The 19,626-nt window shown below is 38.1% G+C and overlaps 1 long non-coding RNA gene across 2 annotated transcripts; it reads right to left on the bottom strand.

The window, feature by feature from the left end:
- Nucleotides 1-1,824: 1,824 nt before the first annotated feature.
- On the bottom strand, nucleotides 1,825-7,574 carry LOC125278410. Of its 2 annotated transcripts, none has more exons than XR_007187138.1 (6): nucleotides 6,384-6,818; nucleotides 6,164-6,219; nucleotides 4,125-4,224; nucleotides 3,857-4,010; nucleotides 2,702-2,778; nucleotides 1,825-2,442 (listed from the first exon to the last, which is right to left on the bottom strand). It is a non-coding gene; the product is annotated as an uncharacterized LOC125278410 (long non-coding RNA). The 2 variants fall into 2 exon arrangements; XR_007187135.1 differs by lacking the exon at nucleotides 6,384-6,818 and adding an exon at nucleotides 6,867-7,574 and having other exon boundaries at nucleotides 1,826-2,442.
- Between the last annotated feature and the right edge of the window lie 12,052 nt (nucleotides 7,575-19,626).

Raw genomic sequence — 19,626 nt, 5'->3', positions numbered from 1 at the left:
CACCCGAGGGAATCCCTTCCTCGGCTCGCACACACAGTAAACACACCTACTCGTCACACAAACGGTTTAAACGAGCCCCCCGTGAGAAGACGGACTTACGGAAGCGGATTCCCTCGGGTAGTGGTTGTGGTTCCACGAGCGGCTCCCAGAAGGCGAGGAGACAGACGATGGCAGAGATCTGGTCGTGCATCGTCCGCTGCAGGCTGCCGTGACGTGACACGCGCCCGACTGCCTCCCGGAGATTGACAAGCCTCCTCCGGAGGTCTGCGGTCTGTCTGTGCCCCCTCTGCAGCAGGCTTCTATAACGAATTACACCCCAGTCTGCCTCCCTCAGCGCATCATACAACTTCCAGAGGTCCCTCCTTCTTTTGCTGATCGGGGTGTGGCGGCTCGGGGTGTGGTAGGGCCTCTGCGGGTCCTCGGCCACCACCACCTCCCCTGCCGTGTTTTGGTCACCTAGACCGCTGTTGGCGTTTAGCATCGCCTTGTGTGTGTGTGTGTGTATATATATATATATATATAAAAATACAAATAAAAGAACAGTGCAATAAAGCCGTAAACAAAAGTGCGGAAGGCGTCACCTACCGTGGTGAAGAGAGAGTCAAGGTGAAGTGTGGTGAGGGTGAATGGTGGTGTGGTGGATGTGTAAATGAATGACAAAGATTGTCAGGGCAGAAGCCTTTTATACTCTTTTAGGGCCAACCAATCGGGGAGTTGGAAATTAAGGGGTGTGAAATTGGAACCAGTGCTGCATCATTTATTTCAAGACACAGTGTTTGTAAATGATATTTTACATTTAATGAATAAAAGTTTTTATGGATTAAAACACTCGAACTGTACTAAGCACACTCAACCAAACACATTCATCTAGTTTCCAAGTCATTTGAATGCTTAACTGGCATAGAAAACCCGAAGACCCATGACCTCGAGGGCTCTTTCAAAAGGGGACCCCGAGACCTTTCCAAAGAGACCCTCCACGAGTTCCGGGGCCACTCGGTTCCCGAGATATCCCACATGGAAAAAAACTATATAAACATATATGTTTCAATATAGGTTTTTAATATATGTGACATATATAAAATTGGCCGTTTTCCTATATTATATGTATATATATATATATATATATATATATATATATATATATCTGTACACATATGTACACATATGTACGCATATATATACACATATGTACACATATATATGTGCATACATATACCTATATAGGTACATATATGCACATATATATGCACCTATATGTTCACCTATAATAGTAAAATTAAAATCCATAGCTGTTATAGCCTGACTTCGTCATACTCATATTCTAGGCAGAATGTGAGTCTGATACTGCTCCATTGCACTTGAATTATGGGGCGTGTCTTAACCGAACCAGTAAAAAAAAAACTCTGCACTCAATTGGATAGACCTACAACCAATCAGAGCAACGCAGCAAGTGACGTATGTTGAACTTGTACTTAAACTTTTGCGGAATCTCGTTGGAAGGACGGCAAACACATCTTTCCTATCGACAAATGCCTTGATTGCGGTTCTTTGTTCGTCTTTTAAAATTAATGCGCTGTCGATTTCTTTTATTACAGACGTGATAGCGGAATCTAAACATCTTACTTCTCCAGCTGCAGTCATCGTTGGTGAAAACCAATTCAACCCAAGCGCTCTTTGATGACGTGGGTGGTTACGTAACCGCAGATAGCCTGTCCATCATCGATTAAAGCCCGCCCTGGCAATTTGATTGGCTCGGCCTTCTGGGAGCCGAGCATAATTACTCCAAAATGGATCGAGTCCAGACCGAACTTCCCGTCCAAAAAATGTTGTGGGCGGGGTTCGGGCTGGCACCCAGGCTATAGCTGTTAGGCAACATAAATAAAAGTCCAAAATGTAGAAATGTACATTATTTATTTACTCAAGATCAATCAAATAGTACAAAACAAAAAATATAGTACAAGAACAAAAATAAGACAAAAAACCTGCTAGGCAACATAAATAAAAGTCCAAAATATAGAAACTAACATTTTTGTAAGTCCTGATTTCCATGATTTCAAAAACAATATAGAAACTGGAACTAAAACCATAAGAAAGGGAGCAAGAGAGAATATTGACTCCGAAATTCTACTCACAGATTGAGTTGTACACTCAATTTACAGTGACAGGAAGTCCGACTGCATCCTTCAATTTCAAAACAACACACTTCAAAAAGGTCAGTGTCTTTTTCAGTCCTTTAGGATACTGGATTGGATTCGATTCCAAATGCAAAATATACACATAGGAGGAGGTCCAGTGCCATCAAGATGTCCTCACTCTACTCTGTGATTAACTGGCCATCCAACGTGAACAAAATGTGGTCATACTGCATGAGACGATCCTCCCGCAGGCTTTAGGCACTATCTTAGGTGTTGGGATGACAGGAGGGCTGGTCTGAGCATGGCCCTGGAGAAGAGGGGATAATAGCATTAACCATCTTCACATATTTATTTGAAAGGCAAACCTTATAAGCTAAATTAATTTCAACTACTGTCATATACAACTGCTCAAATACTTTTGGCCATTAACTGAAAATGAATGTAATTTTCTCTTCACATCGAGAGAATAATTTGTGTATTATCATTTGTATAGCAAAATGTGCAATAAGTGTCGTGCTTTGATTAGATTGTGCTTCACACACTGTAGTCAACTGTTCATGGCTCACCTCAATGTCAAACAGCAACCCCAGGTCCACCTTGAACAGTGCAGGCAAGAGGAGAATAGCTGCTTCCAACTGTAGGCCTTTCAACAAAATAACATCATTAGGTTAACATAACATGGGGGATGCTTTTACCCAATACTTTTTTGTTTTGTTTTTTAAACATTCATTACTGTGTGTAAAGCCCAAAGTATACTTCGTATTTTATGCGTATGCTTTTTCTGAACTCAAAACAAATTAAGATCTTTTTGATGAAGTCTGAGAGGTTTCTGTCCCTCCAATGATGAGGGTGAGTAATTAATGACAGAATTTTCATTTTTGGGTAAACTAATCCTTTAAAGGTGATTACCCTTGCACAAATCAAAGCAATTATCAAACAACACAACTGGACATTCATACAACTACACATTTTGTACTAGACATACACTAGAGCTGCAGGATTCTGGATGAAATGAGAATCATGATTTTTTGGTTGCAAATAGAGATCGCAATTCTCCCACGATTCTAAATAGACAACTAAAAATAACATTTAATTTACTAGTTCTAGAAAAAATATTAATTGCTGGACTCTAATTGCTGGAAAATGTTTAATTTGAATGAATTATTTAAAAAAAAATGGTTTTGAATATATTAGTAACTCATTAATAAATACTTGTTTCACTACTGGATGAATCAGGATTTAACCTTAACGAATCTATTGAATTAATGATTCAATGACAACGTCACTGGTTGCCACCTAGTGGCTTAACAAGGTAATTTATATACAACAGTTATTTGAAGCACCAAGTTAGTTTCGATTTGCTCTATTTTGATCGCTATCTAATGTCCAGTGATTATATCCTAACTGTAAACTTTTATCTTATTACTTCTGTGATAATTTTAATATTTGTAAAAGAAATCAAATAACCAAATCCTTGAATAACTACAGTGTGGTTCAAAACTGCTGTCTCTGGATCAGTGGCAGCATGAACACCGAATGTTCCGGTAGGATTTTTGTCAAAGGTTTAATAGACGCAGGCGAATTGTTGTCATTAATAAAGTAGGATGGGTGTTTGAATCGAGATTGCGATCTTTTTACGATAAATTGTGCAGCTCTAACATACACATACAAAGTAAATCAAAGGGGTTTCGGACAAGCCAGGTTGATGATGTATATCATACCTAGAAGCAGGGCACAAGCTGATGTAACTTAAGTAAGTTGATTCAAAGCTTTAACTCCCTCAATGTCAGCAGATGGTTCATGAAGTTCTCCCCCTCCTTCCAAATAATGAACATCGCCATGATGAGCTGCTCCTCAATCATCTGTCGGGTTATCCTAAAATAGTGAACATAAAAAAACCAAATTTGGTCACCTTTTGCTAGCATAACTACAAAATACACAAATTAAGACTTATTTTTCTGAAAATAAACCAAAATAGAATATTCTTACGTTCAACTCAGAAAGTACTCCTTGATGAGGTCTTCAGGACTTTCTCTCAGGAAAAAGATAAGGGCCTTCAGGACACACTTCTCAGGTGAATGTTTTCAGTCTGTGATAAAGCAATTGTGATTATTTTTCTTATTTAAAAAAAAAAGAAGCACAATCTGTAATAGGGAATAAATTTTTTGCAGATATGCAATAGCAAAGGACAAGAAAATATAAAAATAATTCGTATTAATGACTGGCCAGATTTGCAATTAATATATTTATGGACAATACCAGCAACACTTGTGGCTTTGAGGGATCCAAAAAAAAATAAAAAAAATAAAAAAAAAGGAGCTAAAAAAAATCAATTCTTTATTTTTCCAATGCGTTTCAGCCATAGACTGTAAAAAAAGATGGACGACGCGACGCCGCTTCCTTCCATTGTATTGAACTGAAGCCAAAATGGGCTGATGAATGGGCGCTGACACGTTACGCAATACGTCAAAAAAAAAAAGTTTGGAGCCTGGGCATGCGCAGAAGGAATCGTCGTGGAGCCGGAGGCGGAGTCGCGATATCAAACTTCCGCCCAGACGACTGCGTCATCATTCATGTATTTTAAATAGACTATATAAATTATACACAATTTAAAAGTCTACCTATAAAATAATAGGCTATTCTGTTTCTAGAGCAATAATATTTTTGAAACAGCAAATTCAGTAGATAAAATCAATATAATATGCCACTAGAAACAACTCTAAATCGCCAGAAACGGTCCTGCCATTTTAAATCAAGTTCAACTAACGTTACAGGAGATCGATTGCTGTAATTAGAGTAAGCTATCATTAGTTTTATCCTGCTAATTATTATTTTATACCCATAAAAATAATAAGTAACTGCCAGATAACGATCACCTGCTTTTTCCCGACATGGTTAACATTAGGTGTGTTATCTTAACTAATAACATTTATTAATTAGCTTATAACGCCCACATTTAATGTTACAGAAAAAAGTTCAGTGATCCGTCAGATCCTGTAGGTCAGTTAGTACAGTTTACTGCTGAACAACTCATTTTGTTGGTGCTAAATAACAAAGAAATCGAAAATTAACAGTTAGTTAATACATCTTCAAACTCCCCTCGAAGCTCCGACAGTCCTCAGACAAGCTGTCAATCAACTTCGAATCACGACGACACGCCCCGTTTTTATAGCATCAAATTGCTAGCTAAAATCTAAATCATCACAAAAACGAACAATTGAATATATATCAGCGTGATAACAACTACCTTAAATGACCAAAACCATCTTTCAGAAAGTTTTATTTGAAGCATAATTTATTTTTAAGTTTTCACTGAAGTCTCATTCGACTGCATTGAGAGGGCGGGATTTATGACCTGTACTGCATCCAGCCTCCAGGGGGCGATCAAAGAGCCCGCGGCTTCACTTTTCAGAACGTATGAGACACACCCGGTTTCAGCACACAGGCCTTCTTCAGTGCTAAAATACTACAGATTTGCAATTAAGAAATGCATATGAATCAGTCATTGGTTTCATTTAAAATTATGAATTTATAATACATAATTATAAGTCTGAAAATAAAACATGCATCAATTAATAAATTAGCTTTATACCCCAATATATTTAATCATTCTTGATTAAAGGGATATTTCACCAAAAAATGAAAGCTAGCTGTTAATTTACTTACCATCAGGCCATCCAAGTTGACTTTTTTATTTCTTCAGTAGAACAGTAAATATTTTTAGCTGGAACTGTGATCTTCTGTGATTAATGTAATGTCAATGGTTACTGTCACTGTGAGAATAAAAAAAATAAATAAATACAAAATTAATACAAAACAACAAGAAAAAAAAGTCACATGCATTTGAGATGGCATAAGAGGGAGTTGATGAATGTTTTGGAATGGATAATTCTTAGTCTGAAGTTTGTTAATGAGGATAACATTCAAGTCAATAGACAGCATTAGATGGATTTTATTCAAACATGTCCAACATTGGTAATTCATATTATCTATTAACAATTATAGCCGTTTTTATAGAAATTACTTACCATGTAAAGTTATTGCAAAGTGTCCTTAGTCGTCAAACATTGAAGAGTTTTAGATCCTAAAAGGGGGAGGGGAATCAGTGTTTATAAATGAAAAAAAACTTGTTTGCTGCATTAATTAGTTGTGTAAATACGCAACCATTTCATTCTACTAAAAAAACAGGATAAAAAAAACACCTCGCGCTAGTCAAATGAAATAAGCCTTAACTATGTCTTTACTCACAGACTTTCTTCGTCATTTTGGTCGAACAAATAGATCAATAAATCAGAGCTAACGTGAAAAAGACAAATAAAAGAACTGACAAACATTAATTTAAAAACCTAAACTCAATAATTGTAATGCGAGGATCCCCTCAGCCTCGACTCGAGCGTCTCTCCCGCTCCCCACGCACTTCCTGCCCGCAGCATTTCAAATAGTACACGCTACATACACGGTAGAGACGTTTCTTTTAAAAATTATTTAGAGACATACTTACATGGTCCAAACTGAATACATTTCTTTATAATAAAACGAGTAAATTCAACATCTTGTATAGAATAGAAAAGTTGACGTTATACTGCAGGCCGCGCAAATTCAAAAATTCGGTTAGACACGATTTCGTTAGTATTCATGTTCACAAACAACATTAATTAACTCATAAACAGCTAAAACACATGTTCAACCTTTGCATTATCGAGTATATTAATTAAAACATTTCCAACCTACCTTAATTCATCCGAGTCCAGGGGAAATTAATGGCGGCCGAGCAGAAAACTCGAGAAAGGCTCGTGAGTCATGACGTCAGAAAAAAAACCGTCTGTCACGGGGTCCTTAAAGAGAAATTATCCTTTGGCTGAAAGTGAGATATTTGAGTAGTTGAGTGTACAATATTGAGAGCAATTCGCAGAAAGAAGAAGTAATTAGACTCAAATAGTTATAGCAATCCAACTTACACCCATATTCACTTTTACAGAGGGCTTGGGGACAAAAAGGTTGAGAACCAGGTTATGTTTAGAAAATACACTGTAATTTAATGTTGTTTTTAATCCTTTCCCCACCTAAACTAAGAGAGTTAGAGAAAGTTTAAAGAACTATACAGAGGCTTAACGGGTTCTTTTTATGGCAGTGGTGCTATATAGCACCTTAACCACAGCAAGGAACCGCTGAACCGCTGAAGAACCATACAGGGGCTTTACAGGTTCTTTATAAGGTAGTGGTGCTATATAACACCTTAACCACCCCAAAGAACCGCTGAAGAACCAATTTTTTTCAAAGTGTAGTTAAATTCCATAACATGCCAATTACATGTGATACCAATTTCACGTGTTCGCACATACATAAGTTCTTGCATAATTTTTTTTCATTAATTCTTAGTTTTTGCCTTGATAATAGAAAATATGAGCTAGGCATCATGTATGACAGTCAAAAATGAGATATGAGCTACAAAATGACCAGATCCTGCCATTAGCTATATAGAAGACATATCTTGTATGTATAGGGCTTATATGTGGATATGAAGAAGCAATACAGGAGACCTATGTTTCCTGTATATGCACATATATGCACCTCAATTTTGCCTATATGTGGCATATATACGCATATATGCAGTATATATATTATCATATATGTGCATATATGCAGCATATATATTATCATATATGTGCATATATGCAGCATATATGTGCATATACACTGCATATAGGTTTCATATATGCGCATATATCCACATATAGGTTCTTTCCATGTGGGATTAGTGTTTGTTTTTGTGTTATTTGTGTTTTATCCATGTCATGTTGAGAGAAATAACAGTATTGTCTTTCATTATAGCATTTTATAGGATTTTCTCACATATCCTGACTCTAATAATGTGAGAAATGTGAATGTCTTGTTGAATGAGTGTTGATAGTCTGAGGATCATCAATATTAACAGAGAAACTGCTGAAAACACTCTTTATTTCATGTCAATAGTTCTTGTTTTCACCTCATTTATTATGCTGATGTCTTCAGATCTGCTGTAAATTGACACTTAAAGTTCATTTCATTGTTGTCAACAGACTCAGGGGATTTGTTGACTACAAATATGTACAATTATTTTTGTCTTTGTGCTTTTAACTGTTTTTCTTACCATTATCCTGTTTTGTGGTGTGAATTTTGATCTTAACACATTTTAACCTTATTATTTATTATTCTCAGGTTAGGTAGAGTAAGTCGAGTCTGGCCAAAATTATAAGCATTTTAAATTACTTACAATTTGGTCAGAAGACTCCTCTGTGGTACGTTCTCGTTCCAAGTCTTAAACCACTATAAATCAAGCTAAGGTAGGCAGCTTTTGTAATCAATTAAACTTCTTTTAATTGGTTACTTTTCTTTTATAATAAACAAAAATGTAAAGGCAAATAAAACTTCATCATTAAAGTATAAAATACAGTAATCACTCTTGAGTCAAAGGTGTAGTCAGCTCTGGGCTTCCCATCTTCAGCTTGGGGTTTCTTGTCCTCAGCTCTGGGTTTCTAGGCGTCGGGGGTACTGACGTATCAGTATCCCAAGAGGCAATCAGCTCATCAGTCTTTTATACTTGTGTTGTTTATTGCAGACGTTTGGTTATCTTATTGATTTACGTACTTTGTAACTTTCCCAAAGTTTCCAGACACTTCTCAAGGCCTCGCAGGTGCAAGCTGTCTGGCTTTTGTGTCGTTGGACTCCAGTAAACTCAGCCAAGATGGCTGATGTCCTTATAAGGTTCTAGGAGTAGAACCACAGTTCTCCATGTCCTTGAGCACACACACATAGAACCACACACACTTCTGTGTGCTGCAGTCCAGCTCTGCTCCTCCTTCTCGTAAACAGCCACACACACATATCTAACTGTACATCTCTGGCCATACAGTATATACATTTCTTAGAAACAAACCAATATAAATAACAATAATATTGTAAGCAGTCCCTAATATTTAATACATTGGCCAAATGTGTAGCAACAGACATCCAAACCCTTAACAAGGAGGCAGGGTAATTGCATTTTCTTGATATAATACAACAATTAACACTCACGGTTAGGACACGGAGGAATGCATTTTCATAATAAACCATGGGATATTTGTAGCAAAATTCAGTGTTGATTTCAAAATGCATTCTGAGCCAAAGATAAAGCAAAATTTTAGCAAAATTGTGATTTAAATGAATTGACACTCACTCCTGAGAGATTTGAAAAATGCATTTTAATTAATGCCCCACGTCGAGTGTAGTTTATGCTGCGTTCCAGGCAGGTTTTTGAGCTCGTAAGTCACGACTTCAAATCACGACTCGCGACTTTGTAGCGTTCCAGGAAAATCACGCCAAACTGCTTAAAAGTGTAAACAAACCAACATGGCGGACCATACGGGGCTTATGCTCATTAGCAATTATATATCGCCAAAGGTGCTTACTCCTTGCTTATTTGAGGGAAACAGAGGAAGAAAACGGCACATAAGGCAAGAGAAGCGGTTATACCTTTTATTTTACCGTGCACTTGCATAAACACCGCATCCGTAGGTGCTGCCATTGTTGTTTCGCAGGCTATGTGATGTCAGAACCCGTAACCCGGGAGTACATCAATCTAGTACGAGTTCACGGGTGGGAAGTCATGGCTTTGACTGCTGTTCCAGTACACTTTCACGGGTAGAAGGTTGGAAAAACACGGGTTACGGGTTGTCTGGAACACGGCATTAGTCGGTGTGGATTTGAAAATGCATTCAGGGCTGATCACGCCCACTCTCCGTCAATCATTGCGTCAAGGCGGGGCTTGCGTTGTCGCGGGTATTTTGATCATTGGCGGCAAACGCAGGAAGCTCGGCCAATAGAAGAAGAAGAAGAAGAAGAAGAAGAAGCAGAAGAAGCAGTATGCCTGGCAACAAACATGGCGAAGTATGTTTCACAGCTTCTCAGAGAAGCGGCCCAAGTATTAGAGCAGCAAACTGCAACTTCGGAAAGTCCATCTGATCTGAGCGCACCCCCGGATCGAAGTGGTGGGACACGGGGTAAGTTGGCACATAAAGACCGTGGTCTGTAGTAAAACAGTTTGGCCTAGGGTTGCCAGCTTTCACTCAGGGTCTGGGGAGGTGGTCTTTTACTGACGATGGCATTCGTTGAACATTGTCTGTATAAGAAATGTTAGTTTTGGACAAAACTGCTTTAGCCGCGGAACCTCTACATTTTGAGCACTTGTATATAAAACATAAATAATCTATGCAAAATGTAAATCTATCCAATGTACTTTACATCGTTCGTCGTGATCGGTATTGGTCACGTGATACGAATTCGCAGGTCAAGAGTTCACCAAATGTGAGACAGCAAAATCAATTTCCTCGCATGATCTCCCACATTAAAAAAAAGAGAGAAAAAAGAAGAAAGTTTTCCCACATTCGCATGTGTTTAAATCCTGGTAAATAGACCATTGGCAACCCTGAATTAAACAGTCCATTTAATAAAATACAAGCTATTAAAATATATTTTTATTCATTATTTATGTCCATTTTATTGCAGCAAAAGTGTTAAGATTATTTGCACCTTATTCACGGGGTCGGCTGCTTAAACGTCCGAACACTGCAGCTGGACCTTCAGCAAAAAGACACAGAAGTGTGTCCTACACCCATCGGTTTTTCTGCCTATCAAAAAGAAAGGAATGTGAGGTGCCGAGTCCAACAATAAAAAACAAACTAGAGAGGGCAGGAATCGGGGAGAAAAGGATCACCTTTCCAGGTAATAGTTTTTTTTTTCTCAGCCCGCAATGCGGTGACTGGTCTGAAACAGACCCTTCCCAGGGTGATACAAAATATATCTGCAGTAGTAAATGTAATAGTGCCTGATTGCTTGAAGCTTGTAATGAAAGTGCTAATGCTGATTACAGAAGCTTATAAAACACCAAACAAATATATATCAGAAACATTTATCAAAATAACTACAATTAGCCGTAACATAAACAAATATCTGCTTCTGGTCTGCTTTACTCTTGTAGTTTACACCACTGGTTTGGTTGTGTACTTGCAGAACAATGCAGACACACAAAGGCAGACCTATTAACGCAAACAGCCACATAGGGCATCGCATAGAGGCTAGTATGCACTTCGCAGGTCTGCCATAGGTCCAACACAGAAGTATAAACCAGCCAGCAAGTATGTAACAAATACAAACTTACACTGAATCAAATGTCCACTTGCTTGGAGAAAAGCTCTCATCATACGGTACCCACACCGTGGGTGCTCCCTATGAATTTCCAACACCAAGCGGTCCAGGTCTGTATTGTCAATGCCAGAGTACAACTCTGATACTCTGTGGAAGAGTTAAATAATAGTGTTATTTACCTGATGCATTAGATGCATCAGATATTTGTGAGATGAACAAAAATGGTAAGTTGTTGAAAATGAATGGTGTTTTTACTACTGTAACCCAACACTCTATACACTCTTGGTGTCATTGCATGATGATAAAAAAGATTTTGCTGAACAATTTGAAACGATTTTTTATAGAGATAGTTCACCCAAAAATGGAAATTTAACTCCAAACGTTGCCGTCTGTCAGTCATATAATGCATGGCAATAGGAACTCCGAATGAAAAACATGCACCGACAAATCCAAATTAAACCCTGCGGCTCGTGACGACACATTGATGTCCTAAGACCTGTGTGAGAGGTCTGAATGCACTCTGACGCCGAAAGTGATGTCTGGCACTCATTGACATACACGCGAGAGTTCACATCAGTCATCAAAGCGCATTTTCTGACCACACACACCTGATGCACAAGGCAGTTGGACATAGTTCTATTGTGTTTTAGAGGTAAAAAATTATATACCATTGGGTTTCTCACACAAACCAATCAATTAGTGTCTCAGGACATCAATGTGTTGTCACGAGCCGCAGGGTTTAATTTGGATTTGTCTGTGCATGTTTTTTTGCCTCTTATAGAGGAAGTTCCCATTGACACGCATTATACGACTGACAGACTGCAACGGTTGGAGTTAAAAATCATCATTTGTGTTCTACTGAAGAAACAAAGTCACCTACATCTTGATGCACTGGGGGTGAGCAGATAAACATCAAATTGTCCTTTTTTGGGTGAACTATCCCTTTAAAACGAACTGTATGGATGGTTCAAATTTTTAATCCTGCTCATGTGGATCCACCGCTCCACGTTTTGTGTCTCTCTCTCGTCTTAAACACTCAGTTCAGTTCATTGAGCTGTTACTGAGCTGATGATCTAAATCAGGGGCCTGTTTCATAAAACAAGTTCCCCAAATAAACTAAGCTTATTTCAGTTAGTCTGATTATTTTTAACCAAATCAACTAACAATAAATCATACTTACTGAAATAAACCTGGATTATTTGGTAAAATTGTTTTATGAAACAGGCTCCTTACAAAATAGAAGGAGCAGTGGGTCCCCATCACCAGAATTGAAAACCATTGTCATAAAACAACCACTGTGTCTAAGATGCGTAACATTAGTAAAACATCTTGATCAAGAAAACAACTTGAGCAGGCTACAATAACTATAAGTAACGTTATATTATATACACAAACATTTTATCATCTGCTCTCGAATACCCATAACAGAGTTAAACACAGAAAATATTTTTTTCAGGCGTTATTTAAATTCAGGCATTTATATGAAACCAGAAAAAAAATTATATATATATATATATATATATATATATATATATATATATATATATATATATATATATATCAAGTTGATGTTTACCTCAGTCCACACTGTTGCATTCGTCGATATACCGTCCAGCGACTAACTCCATACAAAGCTGCGATGTTTTTAACTTTAAGACCATACATAAAATAACCTTCTATGGCCTCGTCAGGGATCTCCACGGCTGGTCGTCCCACTCCCCTTGGCCGAGAAGAATATAACCGATCTTCCACCACTTTCAAGGCTTCAGTAGGGAAACGGGTGTCGAGGCCTGTTAAGGCCGACAATTCAGCGAGACGCTCCAACATTGCACTAGTTCGATCACCTACATACGCGTAAAAATCTTCAGAAACACCGCCATTTCTCTGTTCACGGTCCACTTCATCTGCCAGTGAATTCAACGATCTTATCAGCTCTGCAGCCGCCATGTTACCGCCAACTTACCTGTCGCCGTGCCCCGCCTTGACGCAATGATTGACGGAGGGTGGGCGTGATCAGCCCTGAATGCATTTTCAAATCCACACCGACTAATGCCGCGTTCCAGGCAACCCGTAACCCGTGTTTTTCCAACCTTCTACCCGTGAAAGTGTACTGGAACAGCAGTCAAAGCCGTGACTTCCCACCCGTGAACTCGTACTAGATCAATGTACTCCCAGTTACAAGCTCTGACGTCACACAGCCCGCGAAACAACAATGGCAGCACCTACGGATGCGGTGTTTATGCAAGTGCACGGTAAAATAAAGGGTATAACCGCTTCTCTTGCCTTATGCGCCGTTTTCCAACCTCTGTTTCCCTCAAATAAGCAAGGAGTGCACCTTTAGCAATAGAAATAATTATTAATGTGCATAAGCCCCGTACAGTCTGCCATGTTGGTTTGTTTACACTTTTACGCAGTTTGGCGTGATTTTCCTGGAACGCTACAAAGTCGTGAGTCGTGATTTGAAGTCGTGACTTACGAGCTCAAAAACCTGCCTGGAACGCAGCATAAACTACACTCGACGTGGGGCATTAATTAAAATGCATTTTTCAAATCTCTCAGGAGTGAGTGTCAATTCATTTAAATCACAATTTTGCTAAAATTTTGCTTTATCTTTGGCTCAGAATGCATTTTGAAATCCACACTGAATTTTGCTACAAATATCCCATGCTTTATTATGAAAATGCATTCCTCCGTGTCCTAACCGTGAGTGTTAATGCATTTAGGACATTTAACATTTGAAATGATTATTTTGCTACTGTTATAGCTTGGACAGCGACACATAACAAATCAATTTGAGTAATACATTTTCATTTTCAATTTCGCAACTTATATTGCATTAAAAACGAGTATGTAATTTACATATTAAAACTACTATTGGAAATGGCAAAAGAAAATGATATAATTTAATTTTCATTTTCATTTTGCACCATCATTGCACATATGGTAATGAAAAATGTATATTAAATAGAGAAATACATTGCCATTTTGCATATTGCATTTCAAATTGAATTCTGCTACACATATGCTTCCATAGATTCAAACTGTTGAAGGATAACCTGTAATTTTTAATTTGTTGTTTACATGACTAACATTAATGTTACTGATTTTTTTCAATGAAGTCTAGTAACTGAATTACATAAATAATTAAACTAAACAAATTAAACTAATAATCAAATAAGTTAATTAATTTACCAATTACTGCTTATAAAATTAAGCATTAGACATTAGATCACAAGTGGACAATCTGTGGGGCGGTAGGCTGCGTTTGACAACATAAATGTAACCATTAAAGGGTTAGTTCACCCAAAAATGAAAATTCTGTCATTAATTACTTACTCTCATGTCGTTCGACACCCGTAAGACCTTCGTTAATCTTCGGAAGACAAATTAAGATACTTCTGTTGAAATCCGATGGCTCAGAAAGGCCGCCATCTCACTACAGTGGTTCTACAATAATTTTATGAAGCGACAAGAATAGTTTTTGTGTGCAAAAAAAAACTAAATAACGACTTATATAGAGATGGCCGATTTCAAAACACTGCTTCCTGAAGCTTCGAAGCATTATGAATCAGTGCATCAATTCATGATTCGGATCGCATGTCAAACCGCCAAACTGCTGAAATCACGTGACTTTGGCGATCTGAATCATGAATCGATACACTGATTCATTTGCCGATATCCTGTGATGTTATACTTTGTGTTGTTTGCACAATTCAGTGCAGATTCTGCTTAGTTTTAAGTTTATTTTAACTTTTCAGTTAATATTGAGTTTAATCAACTAAATGTCTGTTCAGCAGATGCAGTCACTAATTTAGGCGCATCTACTGTGAAAGAGTATTGACTAAGCAGTTGGGATAAAAGTGAATATAGTGATATTGGTTATTGTCCTGTTGAGTTGTATGGTGCATCCTTAATGGTGATGTTACAATGGTGTATTGAGGGACTAGTTGTTTATGCAAGTCCAAAACCTTTCATTTGAATGTTACAATATTAAGCATTTCTATTAAGAATGAATGGTGGAGCAGTATTGTGTGCCTGGTGGTCAGATATTTGGACCTGCCCTTTACTCACTCACATATTCTGTTATGTTTTCATATTGCAGTTCCATAAATACTGTGAACCAAGATGTTGAGAAAAATGAAGCTATTTCCCTGCAGTCCTCTGGGACTTTTTGCTGTTTAAATAAAATGTAAAAAGTTGGTTAAATGCAAGACTAGTTTTCATTTTTTCTGTCTTATTAGTAGTTAATGTCTTGAATCTAGGACAGTGTTACTTTTGTAGAGCTTACAATAAGGTAAATTCACTTGAGATAAGTAAACTGTGGCTTATTATGGCAAAAGAGCACTGCCTAATATGAGTCAGGAATGCTAACTTCAAGACATTTTGTCTCAAAATGCCAGTTTCTAATCTTATTTTAAGTAGGTGATGGACTTAAATCTAGAACAGTGTAACAATTATAGAACTAAAAATTAGTTAAATACACTTGAAACAAACAGGATGACAAAAAAAGATGCTACTTTTGAGGGGAAAATACTATTTTTGAGCATCACAAGTTTATTATGAGACACAAAACATCACAATACTAGAAAAATATAGTTAAAAATGAGTTTTCCCAGCTAATTTCAAGATCACTCTTATCTTGTAAGGCTTAAATATAATGTCTTATTTCAAGAAATCTTACCAAGAGAATTTTCATTTTTTCCATTGGCAGATTTTTTTGATTATTACAAGCAAAACAGAATTGGCCAAATCTGGACATTCGATGATTTAAACATCACTCCTCAAATCAATGATTTCATCAGAGGAGGAGCCTGTTTCAGTGTCATCACTATCACTGTAATTGATATAATGCTGGTCATCCAGATCAAGATTGTCAAGATTCTCAAGACTGTCCACAGTACTTCCTGCACAATCTTCTTTTAGAACAGTGGTTCTCAACTCCAGTCCCTGGGACCCACTGCTCTGCACATTTTGTATGTCTCTCTTATCTGACACACTCAATTCAGTTCATGCAGACTCTCCTAATGAGCTGATGATCTAAATCAGGTGTGTTAAATAAGGGATACATACAAAATGTGCAGAGCAGTGGGTCCCGAGGACTGGAGTTGAGAAACACTGTTTTAGAATGTTCTCAGAATTGATGGTTGCCCGGGCAGAAACAGAAGAATGATTATCCGAGTCACTGCTAGACTTTGCAAGCAATTCTGCATTTTGCCTAATCCATTTTTTATGGTACGCCATCTATAAAAAAAAGGAAAAGTACAGGACACAGGTAAAAGTATTTCGATAAACATCTAAAAAAAAAAATCTTTTGGCCAGATTAATCTTCCCCATGGGTGAGCAACGTTAAAGTGGGAATGGGAAGCCAAAAACAGGTGGATTAAATTTGAATTAGATCTAATTTTGTTTAAATGTATACATGTATAGTATTGTCACATGTTTGGTTTACTTTGTTTATGTTTTGAGTTTGTTTTTCATTAGTCACATATTCTCCTTTGCTCTCAGTTTCCCACCACTTGTTTGTATCCTAGGTTACTGATTTGATTATTGTCCTTAGTTCAGGTGTGTCCAATGGATCCATCCATTTCTGCCCTCCAGCACTTCCCAAGTGTTTAACATGTGTCAGGTCAGCGCTGAAGTCTGCCTGCCTTCCTCCATTAGCAGGACCAAGACCATCCAAGTCCTCACCCCAGGGATCAAGATGTCTGCCATTTCAGAGCCTCGTCCCAAGATGGCCACCACTCCAGAGTCTTGTTTCAAGATGGCCACCGCGCTTAAGCCCTCAGCCAAGATGGCCGCCACGTCTGAGCCCTCAGCCATAATGGCCACCACACTTGTGCCTCTGGGAATTCTAGTGGAGTATGAGGGGATGTCTTGGGGCCCAGATATGGCTCCAGTTCCTGAGTCCACTCCAAGTCTTTTCCAGTCCCTAAATCTGCTCCATTGTCTGCTCCAGCCCCTGACCAGAGTCCTTTAATGGCTCTAACCTGAGGTTAGAGGTGACTTCCTTAGCTTATCCAGAGTTCGGAGGTGACTCCCTTGCTCGTCCAGAGTCCGTAGGTGACTCCCCTTGCTCGTCCGGAGGTGAAATCTATTAATAATAATAATTGAATTAATATTTTACATGTTGCATTTTGCAGGTAGTTTAAGACTGAATTTAGATTTTTAAAATGCACTGTAAATACCAGTCCATTGTTTAATAAAAATATAAGAATAATGATAACAATTGCATGAATTTCTAAATGTTGCATTTTGCAGGTAGTTTGAAACTGGATTTAGATTTAAAAAAAAAAAAAAAAAAAAAATTAATTGTATAGGAATAATACTTGTTATGTTTTAAATCTATTAAAATTACAACAACATGACGTTTTGGTGAGTTTTTTAATGTAATAATTCAGGGTGTCCGCGGGGTTGTAAAAGGTAGTAAATGAAATTAGCCAAAATTAAGGGCATTAAAAAGTATTAAAAAGTAATAAACGTCATCTGACGAGGTATTACATTTTCGAGCCCAACTTTTCTTTTTAGATAAATTTTCAATTTGTGTTAAGTGCAGGCCTTTCTTCTAAAATTTGCGTGGATTTATTTATATGTTGAGAGTAGGACCTGAGCGATATCATGTGAGGTGGTGTTCGTTCCAATATTACAAAGCTGCAGACTCGGAGCCTGCTACTCGTTCGTTCGCGCGCGCACTGAAACAAACTGGTGCTGCGTCCGAAATCGCATACTACATGAGTAGGTACTACATTTGAATTTGAACGTACTTCCCGACCGTTAAAAAAGTACGTTCTATATAATATGAATATGGGTAGTATGAATGGAATTCGGACGTACTACATCCGCCCATCATCCGCCATGTTAATATTGTCACGTGTCAAGCGTCATCACAACAGCGCGAAAATTTAAAGGGCCCGCTCTACTCCGCGAACATAGGCAATGTTTTTATTAATGCTTACCGCTTTCATCGGCGTTTTAACGTCGATTCAGTCAACAGCTCAAAGGAGGTGTCGGTCAGCTGCTCGCAGATCACGCTTTCTTCAACAGATCGTTAAATATTTGTCAAATAACGTAAGTATAATCACCCATTTAGCTAGAAAATTTTACCTCAGAATAAAAAGACATGTCTGTGAACATCATGACAGAGGCTGATTTGGAGCAACGAAATGAATTAATTTATTGTTATAAATTAATGCATATAAAAATACATGAAAGAGAAAAAAGATAAGTCAATAGGAACTTGAATACATATACACACTAATATATGAGAGGAAGAGAAAAAATTAATACACGCAATATATACATAGCCTAAATATTATAAATACAATATATACATAAATACAATGTACATAATAAATAAATAGTATTTACATAACATTTACAGACTGTGAGCCCTACAACCTACTGCCGCCTGAATGTTGCTGTGCCAATTCTTTGATTGTATTTTGAAGATGGATCTGACCTTCGTCCCAGTCTCCAGCTTTCACAATAGACCATCACATCCCTCATTGCTGGTTTGAAGTCAGATTCTGACCATGGCTGTACATCCTGTACAGGCTCGCTTCAACACCAAGCATGTTCTTGCACGCAACATTGTGGAGAGAGCCTTTGGGATGCTGAATACACGCTGGCGCTCAATTTTCTTCAAGGCCCTGGAAGTCAGCCCTGCCTTTGTGCCCGATGTTGTTGCGTGCTGCGCGGTGCTCCACAACCTCTGTCTTCAGAACAGGGACGTTATTGATCCAGAGGTTGTAGAAGATCCTGACAATGACCCCCCTGAACCCCAAAACACAGAAGCCAGCGCAGGAGAGGATGTGTGGGACAATCTGGCTGCAGCTGTGTCCACAACAGACAACTGTGTGCGTCCTCTTCATGAGCATGATTACCTGTAAGACAATTTAACAAGTTAAAGGTCCCGTTCTTCGTGATCCCATGTTTCAAACTTTAGTTAGTGTGTAATGTTGTTGTTAGAGTATAAATAAAATCTGTAAAATTTTAAAGCTCAAAGTTCAATGCCAAGCGAGATATTTTATTTAACAGAAGTCGCCTACATCGAACGGCCAGTTTGGACTACATCCCTCTACTTCCTTCTTTAATGACGTCACTAAAACAGTTTTTTGACTAACCTCCGCCCACAGGAATACACAAGAGTTGCGTTTGTAGAGTGTGTTTGTCGCCATGTCGTCGAAACGCTGTTATTTTCATCCCGCAGTCCAATCACCGGGTCTGATTCCGGCTCAAATTGATAGGGTAAAATTAAAGACATGTTTACAATAACACTGAGCGCGTGCATCTCCACGTTATGGTAAGAGGCGTGACCTTTCCGGGCAAG

Source organism: Megalobrama amblycephala, linkage group LG1 (genome assembly GCF_018812025.1).
Source record: "Megalobrama amblycephala isolate DHTTF-2021 linkage group LG1, ASM1881202v1, whole genome shotgun sequence".
In the NCBI taxonomy this organism is placed as follows: Eukaryota; Metazoa; Chordata; class Actinopteri; order Cypriniformes; family Xenocyprididae; genus Megalobrama; species Megalobrama amblycephala.
The sequence above is the reverse complement of the archived record's forward strand: the minus strand, read 5'-3'. Positions and strand labels throughout refer to the sequence as shown.